This window comes from Natrix helvetica (assembly GCF_964273705.1).
Source record: "Natrix helvetica genome assembly, chromosome: 2".
Taxonomy (NCBI): domain Eukaryota; kingdom Metazoa; phylum Chordata; class Lepidosauria; order Squamata; family Natricidae; genus Natrix; species Natrix helvetica.
In genome coordinates, this window is record NC_138552.1 from 88,740,772 (window position 1) to 88,759,828 (window position 19,057).

At 38.3% G+C, this 19,057-nt stretch overlaps 1 long non-coding RNA gene across 1 annotated transcript in view; it reads right to left on the reverse strand.

Moving 5' to 3' along the window:
• The window catches only part of LOC309387701, a 578,882-nt gene that overhangs the window by 110,579 nt on the left and 449,246 nt on the right, over positions 1–19,057 (reverse strand). The window contains exon 4 of the long non-coding RNA XR_014174641.1: positions 10,834–10,909. This is a non-coding gene — a long non-coding RNA (uncharacterized lncRNA). The remainder of the gene's footprint in view (positions 1–10,833; positions 10,910–19,057) is intronic.

Below are 19,057 nucleotides of genomic sequence, written 5' to 3' on the forward strand. Positions count from 1 at the left end.
CTTTCAGGGGAATGTTGATAAACACCCACCTTATCTCCTTTGCAATGCTGCCAGAGACCTAATTGCCAAATGCAGAGCAAACTTAGCACACAGTCAAACAGAACTTTTCAAAACTTGAACTGACCAGATGAACTAATGGCTTCCTGCAAAAGCTCACATCCCATTTGCTCCTCTTTTATGTCTTATGGGAGGGGTCAATCATCTCCAAGCCTTACTCCCACGTCGACCCTGTTTTCTTAATTGTTCTTGCCTTCTTGCAGCTCTGCGCATGCACACACTGGGAACAGGCTCCCACTGTTCTTCTGCCTCACTGATGTCAGACTCCGGAGGCAGCAAATAACTATCAGATGGCTTGGCCCCCTCTCTGCCTCCGAAGCAGAGCTCTCATCCGAGCCTTCCCCAGACTCCTGGACTGGCCCTATGTTTCCCTCCAACTTCCTCACTGTCCGAATCTGCCAACTCTGCCGGCTGCTAGTGGGCCACAACAGTATCCAATATTTGTGTAAATGCTGGTCTCCCCCCCAAAAGACAATTATGTATGGTAAAATCAGCAAGGAGCTGCCTGACCTCCAAAGAGTCCTAAATTTTTATTCATGTAATATGCTATTGAGAAGTAACATATGGACACCAATATGACACCAATCTCATTACAACACAACCAGGACAGCATTTCTGGCACAAAATAAGAACAACCGGTGCTTACATGACTTAAGACAAGTTCCTTTGTTACTAAGGTGACAATGCAGGGGGAAACACCCCTGAGACATGGAGGGAGATCAGTTTTAGTATCCCTAGCACAGAGCAAAGATTCTGGCTATTATTTGAATATTTGGCTTATTGGAAAAGGTACTAATGACACTCCCAAGTCCTAAGCATTCTTAGGTCTTTACCTAACTCCCAAGCATCCTAAGATCCTTTATTACCTGGAAAACTCAACACACGAGCACTGTTCATAATCCCATCTGCCCAAAAATCATTTTAATGGCACTGTCTGCAATAAGCACTCCCCTTGTGCACATAACTATCTACAGCAACAAAGCTTCATGTCTACAGATGTACGCACCCTGATTTTCCTGGCAGAAGGACCCTGCGTTATTACAATCCTAACTCACATAGACTTTGGCATGATTTTCCTGCGTAGGGCTTCCCAATGATTATGCAAACCACGACAATTATTGGATTGGTATTGAGGAGGGTAAAGAGAGATAGAACTAGGTTTGGAATATGATACATTGTGTTTTCTTAGTAAAAAGAATTTGGAGACTATTCGAGAATCAAACAACATGGTAAGTCATAGTATTTTTGTTACCTTAATACTGTGTTTCTCAACTACAGCAATTTTAAGATGGATGCTTCCAGGCGGGCTGGAAAATTCTGGGAATTAAAGTTGTTGAGGGTGGCAAACACAGCTTTAATCTATCACATCAACCCAACCAGTATGGCTTATAAACCATTGTATATGACTCAACATTTCAGGTTAGCAAGTCTAGTTAAACAAACTAGGGTTAAACAATGAGTGGCTTTGTACACTAGTACAATATAGGAATCCAGAGCAATATATGCAGCAAGCACAGAAGATTGCAGTGAGATTGTGAATAAGGTTGTTTTGAATGTTTGAGACTAGGCCTTTAATTGAATATTTGGGAATATACCTACCTACCTGAGAACATTGCTAGGACACAGTAGTTGTGGACTGAAAAACAATAGTAAAGGGGATGGAGAGAAAGACACATTAAAACTGGAAAGAGGTGAGCATTAGAAATAATCTAACAAAAAAAATACAAGTGATGCTGTTCAGAATAGCACAAACAAGGAATTAAAACCGCCTAATGTAACAGCAGTTGTTTTTTCTCCCCCTTCCAATATTTGTCTAGCTGTAACTATTTCTACTCCAGCTGGTATTATAAGAACTGTAATTTTAATAACTGTGGCCTCCTTCCTCTACTCCTCATTTCTGAGTTCTTTCTTCTTCTTCTAATGTTCTGTCTTGCAATGTAGCTATTAAGGATGTGAAGTGTTTTAAAGAAAAGGTGGCAACCCCAATTTAGCACCACAAGTAAAGCTAAATATATAGAGATTGGAACTTACATTTTTAAGAATGAAGTACTCAGCCTTAATTGGAAGGGCACATCTGTCTGCTTTGTGTCTCCCATTTTTTTATTCTTTTTTCAATTTGATTAAAAGAAGCCCGTGCACTTCATAATATTTATGTGTAGGTTTATATAACTACTTCATAAAAACAAACAAACACAAAGTGATCAAAATCCTAATCTGTCTGTAATGATTACAGTGTTGGTGTGTCTTTTTGGACCATCCAAGAAGTAAGCCAATAAAGAGGTGGACAGATCTAGAATCATGAATCACAACTAGTTCCATGGAAAAACAACTCTATGGTTCTGAAGTGAATGGGAATATTATCTCATTCAGAAGTAACTAAGGCAAGTAAAGATTAAAAAATGGACAGTACCAGCCTCTCTTCCAGACAGAGAGAGATGTTACTGCCACAAGAATGGATTCAGTTGACAAAAGGGGAGGGAATCTTTCCAGACCTATCAAATTAGTATCTAAAAATCTAATAAGATACACAGAGAAGAAGTCCTGATAGCTAGATTGACTGGAGATAAGTATGAAAGAGAGAAAGAATACATGAGAAGTAAAATGGCATAAACATCAACCATTATCAGCTTTAAGATTACCAAGTGCTGCACAAATCTCCTAATAATTTGTGGGAAGGGCAAGAAGAAAAAAAATTGAGCCACAGGGATATGAGCTATTGTTTTCTTTGGCTTTGTTCTTGTTTTTAGTAAAGACAAAAGGGGAGGGAATCTTTCCAGACCTATCAAATTAGTATCTAAAAATCTAATAAGATACACAGAGAAGAAGTCCTGATAGCTAGATTGGAGATAAATATGAAAGAGAGAAATAATACATGAGAAGTAAAGTGAACCAGAATTTCTCAGCCCTAAGTGGCATAAACATCAACCATTATCAGCTTTAAGATTACCAAGTGCTGCACAAATCTCCTAATAATTTGTGGGAAGGGCAAGAAGAAGAAAAATTGAGCCACAGGGATATGAGCTATTGTTTTCTTTGGCTTTGTTCTTGTTTTTAGTAAAGATGTTTATTAAGCCAGTTATGTCTGTGAGACTGCGGCTGTCTTCTAGTCAGGAAACAAGCGTATCCATGTAAAGTCAGAAAGTTTGTGATTTACTGCCAAGTCCTGATCAGGTACCTCAGTAGAGCTCCAACAGTTCTTTCTCTAGTTGAGGCTTTATGAAGACAGGACAACAATAGCAGATAACAGTCCTGAATTGTCACAGCAACATGAAGAAAAGGAACCTATGATGCCTCTAACTCATCAGACTATTCTTGTCAGAGATTCACTGATGCAGGAGTTAAATTGTCCTCTCAAATTGCTGGGGTACATCCGTTCAAAAGAGGGGACATTCTTCAGGTAAACTACCCATCTTGTTGGGCTAATTCAAGTAATTGATGTAGTAATCTAATTTTACAAATCGCTACTGAATGCTTTGGTATGTGCATATGGCTCAGGAATGGTGGGAGTTCAGGTCCAGATAGTTTAAAGTAACCAGGGTTGACAAAAATTGGAGTAATTAAATGGTTAATTGTTCTCAATCAGTGTAAAACCATTTTGCCACTGGAAAAAACTGGCATATTTTCAGCATTCGAGAGAAATCATGTTATTGTGGCTATGCTACAAAGAAATGTTCATGTTCCCTTTTCAACGTAGAGGATAAACCATAACCTCAATAGCTTATTTGAAGAGATACTTATTTAAGCTCTAAGCAATTTTAAGGAATGGCCACATCCTGTTTGCTCTTACAGAAAAGTACTAGTTCCTTTCTTTTCAAAGATACTTGAGGAATTCATTCTTTTTTCAGTTCATTATAAGTAATCTGATTCAAATCTCTGCACTAATGAACATGTCTCAAGAGGCACTTATCTACTGGATAATGCAATTCAGGCATTAAAAGTCTATCAAAATGCACAGAAGGCTGCAACCTTTTAGATTAAAATGAGAAATGTGGAAGTAAGTTTTAAAAATACAGATTGTTTTAAACATATATTCAATGTCTTTTAGAAAATATATTTGACTCTGTACACAGTTCTGTATGACACAAAAATGTAAATTTAAATATGAATAGCATTTCATCTATTTGCTATCAGATATATTTTAATCTACAAATTAATATAGAACACGAATGGAACAGATTTTTAAATGCATGGGAAATAGATATAGACCAGAAGCAAATTGTGTGGTGAAAAGAGTAAGGTTCTACATTTAGGCAACAAAAACGGAATGCACAGGTACAGTATAGGTGATACCTTACTCAGTAGTAGTAACTGTGAAAGGGATCTTGGAGTCCTAGTGGACAACCATTTAAATATGAGCCAGCAGTGTGCAGCAGCTGCCAAAAAAGCCAACACAGTTCTAGGCTGCATCAACAGAGGGATAGAATCAAGATCACATGAAGTGTTAATACCACTTTATAATGCCTTGGTAAGGCCACACTTGGAATACTGCATTCAGTTCTGGTCGTCACGATGTAAAAAAGATGTGGAGACTCTAGAAAGAGTGCAGAGAAGAGCAACAAAGATGATTAGGGGACTGGAGACTAAAACATATGAAGAACGGTTGCAGGAACTGGGTATGTTTAGCTTAAGAGAAAGAAGGACTAGGGGAGACATGATAGCATTATTCCAATATCTCAGGGGTTGCCACAAAGAAGAGGGAGTCAAACTATTCTCCAAAGCACCTGAGGGTAGAACAAGAAGCAATGGGTGGAAACTAATCAAGGAGAGAAGCAACTTAGAACTGAGGAGAAATTTCCTGACAGTGAGAACAATTAATCAGTGGAACAGCTTGCCTCCAGAAGTTGTGAATGCCCCAACACTGGAAGTCTTTAAGAAGATGTTGGATAGCTATTTGTCTGAAACGGTATAGGGTTTCCTTCCTAGGCAGGGGGTTGGACTAGAAGACCTCCAAGGTCCCTTCCAACTCTACTATTGTATTGTATTGTATTGTATTGTATTGTATTGTTCCGATCTAGGCTTCCCCAAAGCATGAAGCCGACTCCTCGTCCCGATAAAACCCCTTTTATTTAGTTTAAAGTGAATTCCACTCCAGCAAAGTCCTGGCCAACAGTCTTTCAAGAGATTTCACAACTACAGGCTGTTATCAGGCTTGGAGAGCTGATGGGCCAGTATCTTCCAAACACCACTCTGTAGCAGACAATACTTGGCAAGAAGTCAGGAACAGATCTTCACCCTAATGAATTGAACTTGTCTCCTGCAAAGTCCACTCCCCTTCCTCTTCTCTTTATTCCCTATGGAAGGGACCATCCACTGTCCACCTGTGGCTTTACTCCTGAGTCGACACTTGTTCCTTAGCTGTTCCCTTCTCTTGGAAGCTCTGTGCATGCACACACTGGGAACAGGCTCCAGCTGTTCTTTTGCCCACTGATGTTCGACTCCAGAGGCAAATGATAACTGTCAGACGGCCCTGGCCCCATCTCTGCCTCCAACGCAGAGCACTCATCAGAGACTTCTCGAGACTTCAGGACTCGCCAATATTCCTCCCCAACCTCCTCACTGTCCAAATCTGCTGCCAGCTCTGCTGGCCACTGGTCCACCACAACACAGGAAATAACCTTGAATGTATATCAATAGAATTACATATACCACCTTTAATGTTCACTGGGCTCCTTGCCTCCCTAATTTTTTTCCGCTTTTTAATTAAAGGAAAACCTAATCCAATGTTTTTTTTCAACCTTGCAAGCTTTCAGATATGTGGACTTCAATTTCCAGAATTCTTTGCCAAGGTTGCCAAGATTGAGAAACACTGACCTAATCATTGAAAAGTTGGTACAGTGTGAAAAGTAGCACCAGATTTAGAATCAATCTTATTTCTGATATTATTCTAGGTCTATTTAGAGAGTGGGGGGAGGGAGAGAGATCAAAGGTGAAAGGGTAGAGGAGATGGCAAGCAATAATTTTATTAGCTTGTGTTTGAGAATATTGATGGTTTCTAAGGTTTATTCGGTATTTTGGATCTGAGTCCAAAGAAGTGTTTTGATATGAATTTATGCCCTGGTGTGTTAAATGTAGCACTTCTGTGCATATTCTCAAGATCTCACAGTCAAATGGAAACCATCATTCCAGCAGTTAGTGTCATTCTAGAAAAAGACACAGCTGCTCTAATGCATGCTGCATTTGTATTCTAATGCATTTCTTAAATATTTTGTTAAAATTTACTGCAAAGCTTAGATTTGTGCCAGGTCAATCCCACTATGTCAACCTTTTTATGAATGTGCAAAATCTTAAGCAGTGATTTTATAAAAGGAAAATCTACACCAATTAATTATCCTGGCATTAATTCCTACCTTCAAGTCTGTTTCTTCTGCAAGTTAGAAAGAAGTAGTTGATGTTATCCTAATTTCAAATTTATCGAAGTATCCTTAATTTTTTGCCTTTTGCAGAATAAAATAAAATTTACAGGTAAACAACACTGCTATGACAGAATGAAACCTGTCAGATTTCACAGAACTGGTAATAGACTTTTCAAGCTGCATTCCTTTAAATTTCTTTTTTAAAAGGTGTAGGTGGTTTTTATTTGTTTTAGTTTTAGAACAGAATGTGGTAAAGTTTGAAGCTCCTATTGTTAGGAGTATGTGGCAAATTTCAGAAACAGCGATTAAGGAATTTTGAACAAAGCAAAGTATGTCAATAAGGAATAAAGTACTTTTTTGAATATGAAGCTGCCTAGTTTTGCTTGAGAGTGGAAAGAAATATAACAGAGTAACTCAATTTTTTACCAGATAAAATAGCTCTTGAAACACTGCCTCAGAAGTGGGTTTGTCCCGGTTTGGCCGAACTGGTAGTAGAATTAAGGCCTGAGCCGCAGATCCGGCAGCGACCCAGGCCTGCCACGCCCCCGAATCGGTTACCTCGCCACCGCTGGGCCGCTGCCATTTTGGTTTTTAGTGACTGTGCATGCACAGTTCACTGTAAATTGTTCTGCGCATGAGTGGAGAACAATTTACATTGAACAGCGCACGCACACATACTGGTAGTAAAACCGGCAACAGCCCACTCCTGCTTGCCATAGAACCAGCAAAGATAGAGACAAAAAAGCAAAAAAGTCAAATTAAACCAAGAATCACCTATCATCATTTTATACCAGTAAAGACTTCTATTTTCTAATCTCACTGCCCAATTCTTTAGCATAGATAAGTAAAAATAAGTTTAAAAAACATATGGAATTTCCCATATTTGATCAATGAGTACAATTAAAGTTGAGTATATCAAATAAACTTCTATATCTGAATCAATATTCCAACATTCATTCTTGTGCGTAAGGTCTTTAGTTGTGTACAGGTAGTCCTCAGCTGGTGACATAATGCAGCCCAGAATTTTCATTGTAAATCATGACGGTTGTAAGTTGAAACACCCACATAATGGATCTGATTCCATGGCCTTTTTTGTTTTGTAATGATCATAAAGTGTACAATGTGGTTGAAAAGCAAATCCCATGATCATAAAGTGAATCCATTCATTCCTATGGGAGGTTTTTTGTTTGTTTGTTGTTGTTGCTAGAAATCTGCTGGAAAGGCTGGAAACTGGCAAAAAAAAACCATCATAAATCAAGGTCAACAACACAACTGGCCATAAAAGTGAGCAGGTTGACAACTGCACCTAGAAATGCAGTTATGCGACCACAAAAGTGGGGAGGGATGCTGCCATAAGAACTCTGGAACCAGACTGTAAGTAACTTTTTTATTTTTTTTGGGGGGGGGGAGTGTTCTATCATAATTTCAAGAAACCGTTTGTTAAGTGAGCATTACCTGCAGTTAAAATTTCTGATGTGAGATTTCTTAATCATTTAACTCTACAAGTAATCAGTATTTAGCCTCATATCTAGCTATCTGTCTGTCTGTCCGTCTGTCTGTCTGTCTATCTGACCATCTATATATCAGTGACGTGCTGTGAGGTTAATGACTGGTGAGGCTGGTGACGTCATCAGGAAGGCGGGGAATGGGACCACGTGTGCTGGAGGCACACATTTCTGCCTCCGCCCTCCGCAGCTCCCGGGCGCGCACGGACGGAGATAGGCAGAATGGCGCCGAGGCGATCCGGCGGGCGAGCGACCGAGGATCGGGCTGCCTCGCTCACTCTTTCGTCCACCCAGATCGCCTCGGTGTCGCTGTGGCTACCTCCGTCCGTGCTGATGTTGTCGGCGCTCCCGGATGATGTCATCCGGAAACGGCGACATTTCTGCCTCCACCCTCCGCAGCTCCCTCCCGGGCGTGCATGGACGGAGGTAGGCAGAATGGCGCCGAGCCGATCCGGCAGGCGAGCGACCGAGGATCGGGCTGCCTCGCTCGCTCTTTCATCCGCCCGGATCGCCTCGGTGTCGCTGTGGCTACCTCCGTCCGTGCTGATGTTGTCGGCACTCCCGGATGACGTCATCCGGAAACGCCGACATTTCTGCCTTCGCCCTCCGCAGCTCCCGGGCGTGCACGGACGGAGGTAGCCACAGTGACACCGAGGCGATCCGGGCGGACGAAAGTGCGAGCGAGGCAGCTCGATTCTCGGTCGCTCGCCTGCCGGATCGGCTCGGCGCCATTCTGCCTACCTCCGTCCGTGCACGCCCGGGAGCTGCGGAGGCAGAAATGTTGGCGTTTCCGGATGACGAAGGCACAAAAGTGACTGTCGACTGTCGCTTTCGTGCCTTCATCATCTGGGAGCGCCGACAACATTTCTGCCTCCACCCTCCGCAGCTCCCGGGCGCGCCCGGACGGATGTATAATATTATAATATTATTTACTATTATTTCATGAAGAGAGGTGAGGCTCTGCCTCCCTTGCCTCCCTTGCCTCCCCTGACTGCACGTCACTGCTATATATAAGATATATAGGGCATGTAACTTTTTTCATATATTTAATACCTTGCAGGCCAAAATTCCAATTATTTTCTGGGATATATTACAACTTTTAACCTTTCTGCACAATTATCAGCATCCAGATAGATAAAAATGAAGGTTTAATCCATAAACCAGATGAAATTTCTCTCTGCAAATACCATTGACAGTCCCATGAATCCTATTTATTCCTTAAGGAACACCAACTATGCATTAATATTATTCACCAACTCTTATAAGGCCTGCTTCATACTTCCAGAAATACAGAAATCGAATTCATTAAATGCTTCAGCCTCTTAGCTCTGCATCAGTAACCATTTTCTTCTCCTTTTCTTCTTTTTCCTTCTCCCCCTAGGTAGTTCTAGAAGAAAACTTTCCAAAACACTTCCATATTTCAACAGGAAGGGAGATAGTTATATTTTTCCCCCTCTAGCTGAATCATATCTAATTCTCTGTTAGGTCAGAACAGGTATATGAAAAATGGAAGAGGAGGTAGACACACAGAGGTGAGGACCAGATGTGGCAAAAGCTTGTGTTCATTTTGAAACAGAACAAAGATTAAGTGCTTTGAGGCATTAACAATAAACAGGTGAGTAGTATGAAATTATTTGCTCTGCCTGTAGATTTCAGCTTATTTGTTTGTTAACTCTGAGTTCTGCTCTTCTTCTTTGTAGAAACTCAGTTTGCCATTAAAAATATTTTAATTAACCAAAAATTCATACAGGCAACATAGATAATTTCTGAAGAAACAAAAAAAATCAAACACAATGCATCTTTCTATCTATCCAATATATTCACAACAAAATTAATGATGTTCATACTTAGAAAAAAACATTTTTTTTCAGAAACAGAAAAAAAAGTGATGTTCTATGAATCAGTTTTGAGAGTGAGATTCACACTCAACCCATAACTTAGTCTATTTCTCTCTCCGCATTTCCATATTATACTGCAAGCAAAGTTACTAAAATATTCATTGGCAAATAGATAGCCTTTAACTTGGAGAAGGTATCTCCATTTAGATTTATAAAATAAGAGATGACATAAATGATTTCTCACCCGTCTTCTTAGTATTCTTACATTATGATTTCGCGTGGTGGTTGCCATATTTTAAACATTCTAATTATTTTTAAAATTATTCTTCTGTGAAAGCTCCCAAGACAATGTGCAGTAAAAACACCATCAACATAATAGAAAGATTTCATAAAGGTGCTTTGGGGTAGGTAGGGAGGGAAGAAACAAAACTGCTAATTACATATTTGCTTCATGTCACTGCACATGTCATCGGTTTGATATAATGTTAATTTGCAACAGATGCTTGTGACATCATAATAATAGATTCAATTAAAGCTGCTGCTCAAATTTTTTAAAGTGCCACATAGAAATGGGATTGAAGAAAGTTAGAAAGACCATAGAGTCTTATTCTACTTGCCATATTTTAGGATGTGAGGACACATGTGAGGAGGAGAAAGAGGGATTTCCTCAAAATTACAGGAAGAGTTTGTGGGATTATGTCACAAGTCTGAGCCACCTCAGAGCATGTTAGCTATTACTAGTTCCAAACCAGTGGTAGGATTCAATTTTTTTTACTACCAGTTCTGTGGGTATGGCTTGGTGGGTGTGGTGTGGCTTGATGGGCATGGTTTGGTGGGTGTGACAGGGGAAGGATACTGCAAAATTTCCATTGCGACCGATCAGCTGGGACTCGGGAGGTAGAGAATAGATTGGTGGGGGGGGGGGGGGAGACAGTCAGAGGTGGTATTTACTGGTACTCCAGAATTGGTCAGAACCTGCTGAATACCACCTCCATTCTAAACCAACCTGAAGATTTTTGAATGCTTTATGCTTGATCATTTATAAAATCAATAGCAGAAAAAGAGAAGAAAGTTACCTACTAATATAAAATGAATCAATCATGCTGCTCGGATCCCTTCTCCTCTGTGTCAGTGAATGTTCGCTTTGGGGTTTCTCCTGATCAAAGACAAAATAATAACATACTGTTAGAACAAATAGACAAAATAGAGAGAATACAGGAAAAAATTCCAAAGCAAAACATTTTCTCAATGATAGTTATGCTTGTATGGCCAGACATTATGCTACTTCCTGAAGGGTCCTGAAGGTATTGACAAGTTTAGCCTGACCTTGTTATATAATGGATCTCTTTTATGTATCTTGCCAAATAATAAAAGATATAATGCAAGACACTTTGGGGTCAAGAAGAAGCGAGCATTCAGGTCTTTAGTAGCACTGCCCGAAAAGATGCATCTTGAACTTATACTAATTTCCTTTTTCAAACACTCTAAGACTGAAACATTATCTATATGACCATTCTTCAAAGAGAAGAGTAAGTTAGAATGACATTAGCAAACACTGATGCATTGTGTTTCTCAAGTTATCACTGTAACGGAAAACACGAGGGAAGACCGGAGGGCGGTTTCCATGAACAGAGAGCCTGTCAAAACAATTATCTCCAGAATGCACAGCTGTAACAATAAGTTCGACACATCACACACGTGGCAAGCACACACACCTTGAGAGAAAAGGAGAGATTGTACTTATTAGACTGAATACCAGGGCATTCTCAGGATACGGAGTGTGTACCCTCCAGCAACCCACTTAACATGAGTAAACAAGAACTCTGCATAATGTAAATATAGAAAGCACTTTTCATCTCATCAGAAGCAAATGTTTAGGTATGAAGAGGATGGCTAGATTATTAGCGAAGGCTGCAAGAAATAAAAACTCTCCTGGAGATCTCATTAATTAGCCAGGTGTATAATAGCAAAGGAGATATCTCCAGGCTTTTCAATCCTTGCAAGCCATTCCGCTCCTACTGCAAACAATATGGCTCAGTGCACCGACTCTTGTATTTAAATATGACAGACAACAGATTCTGTGGAACATGGAGGAGGAAGCAAGAGCTTTACATTAAGTGTTTTTTGTCAGGACAACCTGGTCTATCCAATCACAGGACGGAGCATATGGCTTCTGTTTTTGCCTTTTAGCCCCAATGCGGGAGCCTTCACTGGGAGTCACTTTTGCGAGAAATTATTTTTATGTTATTGTCAGAGGTGGTATTCAGCCGGTTCAGGCATACCAGTAACATTTTGAGTAGTTCGGAAAACCAGCAAATACCACCTCTGGCTGGCCCCGCCCTCCATTCCTGCCATTCCCTGTCCTATATTCCCTTATTTTTTTAGCTCAGTTGATTCACGCGGCAGAGTGGACTGCCATGCCTCAGCTGAGCTAAAAAAACAGCTCAGCTCACCAGGGCTGAAACCATGGGTGATCTTTGCGCTTGCATGCAAAGCCTCTTGCGAAGCACACTCTCATAGAACCGGTAGGGAAAAAATTGGAATCCCACCACTGGTTTTTGTGTTTGGGACTGATAGGCAAAAACGGAAGCAGTATGCTGTGTCCCATAATTGGGTAGACCCTGACAAAAAACAATCTTTCCCCTGGTATAGGCGACAAAGGGAGCAGAGCCTGTGGCTTAGATCCCTGTGGCATACATCTACGTAATATTCAAGTAGCCTGGGCTTGAATCCCAGAAGGGGATGACTAGCTGATGAGACCGAAATAGCTTGAAATAGATCTATACTATTAGCTCCCTTTATTTTTTTGTTGGTAAAACATAACTTCAACACAAGTGCTTTACAGGAGAGAATTCAGAAAAATATTTCTTTATAGTCTAGGGAAGGAGAGAAACAACATTCAGAGAAACTCTGCGAAATTACGCTACGTATAAATTGATCAACAGAATTTCTCTGATAAGCTCTCAAGAACCTGTTGCAATTATCCTCATAATTTTATAATTATAATTTTTGTAGGTACCCAATTGTTCTGGGTACCATAATTTCCCATTAAGAAGTCCATCACACTTCTTTGCTCAATTATAGCCCATTTAATGAAGATGCCCCATTTCTAACACCCAATCGGAAATCTGTGCAATATGTACTCTCTGATCCATATATATTGTTTTCCCAAAAATAAGACCTCCCCAGATAATAAGCCCAATCGAGCTTTTGAGCATATGTGCTAAAATAAGCCCTTCCTGAAAATATTGCAACACAGAAGCAGCCATGAGATGGCCACACTTGCCGCCTCCTGCACCTCAAAAATTATAAGACCTCCCTGAAAATAAGGCCATCTGCTTATTTTGGGTGGGTCAAAAGAAAATAAGATCCTGTCTTATTTCCGGGAAACACGGCAGCTCCATCTGCAAATCCATGAATCTTCTATTTTTTTTACCATCTGATTTTAACTGTAAGACAGAGAAGTGAGGAAAGAAAAATATTGTCGGGTACTACAAACACCACAATTTATGATTGGAAGTATAGCATTAGTCTTGGGGAAGAATACATAGCGTATAGCTAGTTTTAACACTTAGTAATAGCCTTATGAACAGGGTGGATAAAAATCAATGATTTTTTAAAAAAAAATCAGATTTTTTAAATTTAATTTGGATTTTTTATTTTTATCAAATTTATTTTAATAAAATGCTTTTGAAGTAAAAATCTATGTAAAGATAGTTTTCTATTTAAGATACATTAATAATTTAGTTTATTCTGCATGAAATGAAGCTTAGTATGATATAACATGGCTGTGTATTCTGCAATATTGGGACTGTCAGTGAGGTAAGAGGAAGAGCCACTGCAGGACAGAGATGACATTTGTCCTTTAAAAATTATGATTTAAAACGAGTTGATTTAAATCAAATCCTTGCTTATGAACATCTTTCACTATAAAAAGTATGGAGGTGAAATACCTGTATGTGTTTAGAAGAATAGCAGGTGCTACATAATTCTTGCAAACAATTAAGATACAGTTCAGAAATAAATAAGTTACCTATGCATGGTTAAATCCTCTCTCCATTAGTTATGTTCTCATCTCCATGTGCTCCTACTATTTCCTTTTACTGACCTCATAACAATCAGATTATACAGTTCTTGTTTCACATATTTAAATAGCCATTCACTTTTACTTTCTTTCCTTCTCACACCAAGGACAGCCTTCAGTTTTTAACAGTCACTGAGCTTAATGCCTCTTCAAGAAGTGGCAGCAGCACCCCTAATAAACTGTAACAACAACATGGCAATTCACATGCAATGGTGTCATGCTCAGGTTGTCATTGCATATTTGCATCAAGTTGTGACATTTGCATGACAGAGTCGCCCATGTGTGACTTCGACTGCCACCCTCCTTCCATGCAAAGGCCTCTTGCAAAGGCTTTCTCTGGAGGCCTTTTTTTAAAATTATGGTTGACCTGGCAATAGCCTTCAAAGCACTTAAGATCGCCAAGGACCACAATTTTAATTTGCCATTGTTTCACGGAATTACACTACATTGCATGCATGCTATTTGTTGGGACTCTGGATTAAGAGTTCAGCCTTTCTGCAAGACTGCTATTATCCAAGGATCTCTTCTCTGGTTTTGGCACCTAACCGAGATTTGTTAAGCCACCAGACCAGAGGTGGGATTCACTTACCTTCCTGTGCGAGCAAAGTGAGTGCTCGCACACTCAGTTTGCTCACATGTGCCTTGTCTGCACATGCACACCACCTTGTGTGCATGCGCAGTGCTCGTGCATTACGTTGGGTGGGTGGGCAGAGCCTCCCGCAGCTGTCATTAGCAGTTCACCCAAACCAAAGAGAACTGGCTGAATACTACCTCTGCACCAGACTAGAAATCCAAGAAATCTGGGAGACTGTGAATTCTAGTCCTGCTTTAAAGTAGGACGTAAAGTGAGATTTGGACATAAAACTGAAATGGTTCAGGATCAGATTAGATGATCTTTAGCAATTTTTATCTTTGCACTTTGTAAGGTACAAATAGCATCTTTGAGACAGGAAGCTTGAACTTAGGAAGTTTAAAATGTCAGACCACAGAGCTAGTTTTTCTCACCTAGCCAAACCGCATAAGTCAATTTTTCCTGCATGATACTCAGCTTCTGCCTAGCAATAAGGAGCTTAGCCAATAGAAATGTTTTAAGATATTTCCGTGTTAACTGTTTTGAGGAAGTTATAAGAACACGCTTCTCTCTAAGAACCTCGTTCAGACAAAGACGTGGGTTTACACGGTCTGAGCCTTTTGGCCAAAATAAAGCTTTTCTTGATCTCGAAGTCTGGGTCCCTTGATTTTCTCCAACATTTCCAGCCACAAAAGCCAGCTGGGTGACTTTGGGTCCCAGTCACTCTCTCTTAGCCTTACTCACTTCACGGAGTTGTTGTGGGGAAAAGAGAAGGAAGAAGGTGTGTTGGATGTTTCTCACCTTATTTGTAAAAATAAAAAAGGTGGGATACAAATAAACAAATAATAAATAATTTACTCCTGCCCCTTTTCTTTGTCTCACCAAATAAGTGCTAAAATAGTTTGCTTCATATTTAAGGTTTCCAACACAGATTTGCATACAAAACTATCTATGCAAACAGCTGAATGAGAAAAGGGAATTTCCCTGCTTTGGGACTCTGTCAAAAGTATATGGATTACTTGCCCACTATCAGATGCTGCCTCTTCTTTTTCTGTCTTAGTATTGACAAGTTTCAAGCCCTTTTGTTTTAAATAAATTTAAACTGTCTGCCTTCTGCCTGTAGAGACTTGATCTTTAGTAAAATGTTTGATATTTATTAGGGCAATGAAGAGTTTGATGTTTTCATATGCATTTCTATTTTTAGTGGGATTGCTTTGGCTGACTTATAGCCATAATCTGATAGAATGATTTCCAATTTGGTTCACAAATGAGTTTGCAGATGATTTTATTTTTATTTTCTCAGTAACATTAATTAGTGGCACTATAGATAATTCTCTTATAATTCAAGGAACATTTAAGAATAATGGGCTCTTGAAGAACAGTAACAGTTTTACTGATGAAATGGATTTTGCCAGTTTTGGCTATTTAGCAAATGCCCATTGGTTTTTAGTTATTGTACACATTTGTATACTTTTTCTCATCAATTCACTGAGCATTGTATCTATGGAGAAAATTATGTTTTCAGTCCTTTAAATCTGAGGTTACACTAAGGAACATAGTGACTCTCCAAAAATTACCTACAGCATGTTCTTTTTCCGCCATTACTCAAATCTTCCATTTTTTAATAGGATTGCCTTAATTTAGAAAATAAGAACGTTGATGAGTTAGATGTATTTACAAGCCCACAGGAACCATTATCACTAATACTCACCACCTTTGCTTAGAAGGTGCCATATAGTATTAAATGAAAAACAGATTTGTACAACTAGAAAACTCAAAGAAGGAATAATGGATTAATATCTAAATAAGATAAATTAAGTTTTTTTTTCCTATAGTAGCAAAGGCCTTCCAGGAAGCACGTTACTTACACCCGCCCACCCACCCAACAAAGTTAGCAATTTAAAACAACATAGGTGTAGTCATACTGCGGGTGGGGGGTAACTAGTCATTAAGAACAATCCACACGGATTCAAATAATAAGCTTCTATGATGGCTTGACTTGCGTTTTGAAGAAAGAACTCTTTTAAATAATGGCAAGGTTGATATAGATCCTTTTTCCAGAGAGTTGGTGCTAACACCAAGACATATTTTCTAGATCCCAGAAAAGGAGACTATTAATATATATATGGTGCTTTGTTCAGTCTTATCAGGTGGACAATTATAATTAGAAATATGGATCCTGCAAACAACCAGACTTCGTGCCATGTACAGATTCATATGTGACCTTGAATCTTGAATGGCAATTGTAATATACCAAGAAGTACAGGTAATCCTTGACTTACAAACAGTTCACTTAGTGACCATTCAAAGTTACAACAGCGCTGAAAAATATTGAGTTATGACCATTTTTCACATTTACAACCATTACAACATCCCTATGGTCACGTAATGAAAATTCAGAAGCTTGGCAACTTTTATTGAATAAATCCAATAAAATCCAATAAAACAAACTGGCTCATATTTATGATGGTTGCAGAGTCCCATGGTCATGTGATCACTTTTTGTAACCTTCTGACAAGCAAAGCCAATGGGAAAGTTAAATTCACTTAACAATCGTGGTTATTAACTTAACAATTTCAGTGATGCACTGAACTGTGGCCAGAAAAGTTGTAAAATGGGGAAAAATTCATTTAACAATTATTTTCCTTAGTAACTGAAATTCTGGCCTCAATTGTGGTTGTAAATGGAGGACTACCTGAATTCATCAGTGCTAACACTGCCACATGCTTGTCCCAAGTATTGAGGTAGTTTATATATGGGAATCTAATCCCTTAGAAAGAGGGAGGAAAAGTTTGTTCCAGGGCATATTTCATATTAAATAAAATATATTTCATTTCATTCTAACTAGCAATGCTATACCTAAAAATGTTTGATCAAACAGTACAAATATTTCATCGACTTCGATGTAGCAGAATCTTTGAACAGTGTACATTCATGGAAATTTCATATTAAGATTATAAAATCTTTAAACATTTTCTCAGTTAGAAGAAAATATGCCAAAATAGAAATACAAATATTATTTCAAGGTACTATTTTCAATATGGAAAAATGTACCTTAATCTTAAATTAGACAGGTCCCTTTTGATTCTATTAATAAGCCATTTCTATTTTAAAATAAAGAGTTATTTCAAAATTATGACTAAAAAAGGACTTTGGAATTTAAAAGATTTTACATGCAGAATTTATACCTAAATCCCAAATGGGGTTTCTACAACAAAAATCCAATTAGAATATAATTTAGATTGGCTACCATGGGTATATCTGAATTTCACGCTCTTTGAAATGTTAGTCTTTCTGAGCAAGTAATAAATGTTTCTTAAACAGGACCTAAAAATGTTATACCAGAATTATTTAGGTCGTTACCTGCTTCTGAAGAAGACAATAAGGAAAACAGTACGTGAAATGGGCTTAGGGAATAAAGCTGAGGAAAAAATGTGTATGTCTGCGTTTATTGCTTTAGTATAAAGAAAATAAGAAATAAAAATGACAATTAACAAGCAGATTGAAGAAGAAAACTGAAAGGAGGAAAAAAAAGGGGGAAGACTTATTAAAATACACATAAAAACAGTGTTTAAACACAGAATTAAATAAATTAAATAAATATTAATCACAGTGAATAAATTTGATCACATTTCCATTACATCACTAAGGAGCCAGTCTATAAATCTGGAAAATGGTCTTCTTTGAAGAGTAATAGGTTTTGTAGTATCCCATGGTTCACTGAATCCATAGTTTTTAATATAACAATAAATTCTGCACGTTATAGATCACATTATTCTTCCAAACTTTGTGTTAAAAAATTTGCAAATGATAAACAAAATGGGCCCTGCCATAACAAACACATGAGTGTTTTTCCCATTATTCATCTCTGCACCACAATGAAGCCGGCAATCAGGTAGTTAATAAACTTTTTTAACATAATATTTTGTTACAATATTCTCATTTTAATATTAATATTCTTTAACACCAATGATTTGTTACTCTACATATAAATTATTATTATATTAAATATATAAATAAATATAAATATAATTAATGTTAATAATATTAACATTATTACACCATACAAAATGATCATAAAAAACAACATATACAATCACCAAAATTATCCACTGAAGCGTCTCCAAACATTATCATGTGCCACTAATGAAAACTAGTAACAACTTATATATACAGTAGTTGAAAAAGTAGTCAGGAATTAGGATATTAAAATATTGTATGATTTCTGAATACAAACTGATAAAGGCTTGGCACAGAACATACCAGTTTTAATTATGGTTGAAAAGAAAAAAATATAAATAATTGATGTGCCAATATCTGGGGGTAATAGAATAAAAGACAAAGAACTGGAGAAGACCACAAAGTACTGACCTTCAAAAGTCAACTTTGAAAGATTATAGCATAAACCAGCAGCAGTGTTCCCGATGGTTATCATCAAACTGTGTCCCAGCAAAAAAAAAATTGTACACACACAGAGAAAATCTGCACATTGACAAAATTTCCATCACACAATTACACATGTACACATGTACACATGTACTCTATCAATACCTTATAACATCCTACATTCTTGGGAAGAACTTGATGGCATGAAGGTTAACATCAACTAAAGAAGCAACTGTGATTTTATGTATATATTTTGTGTATAT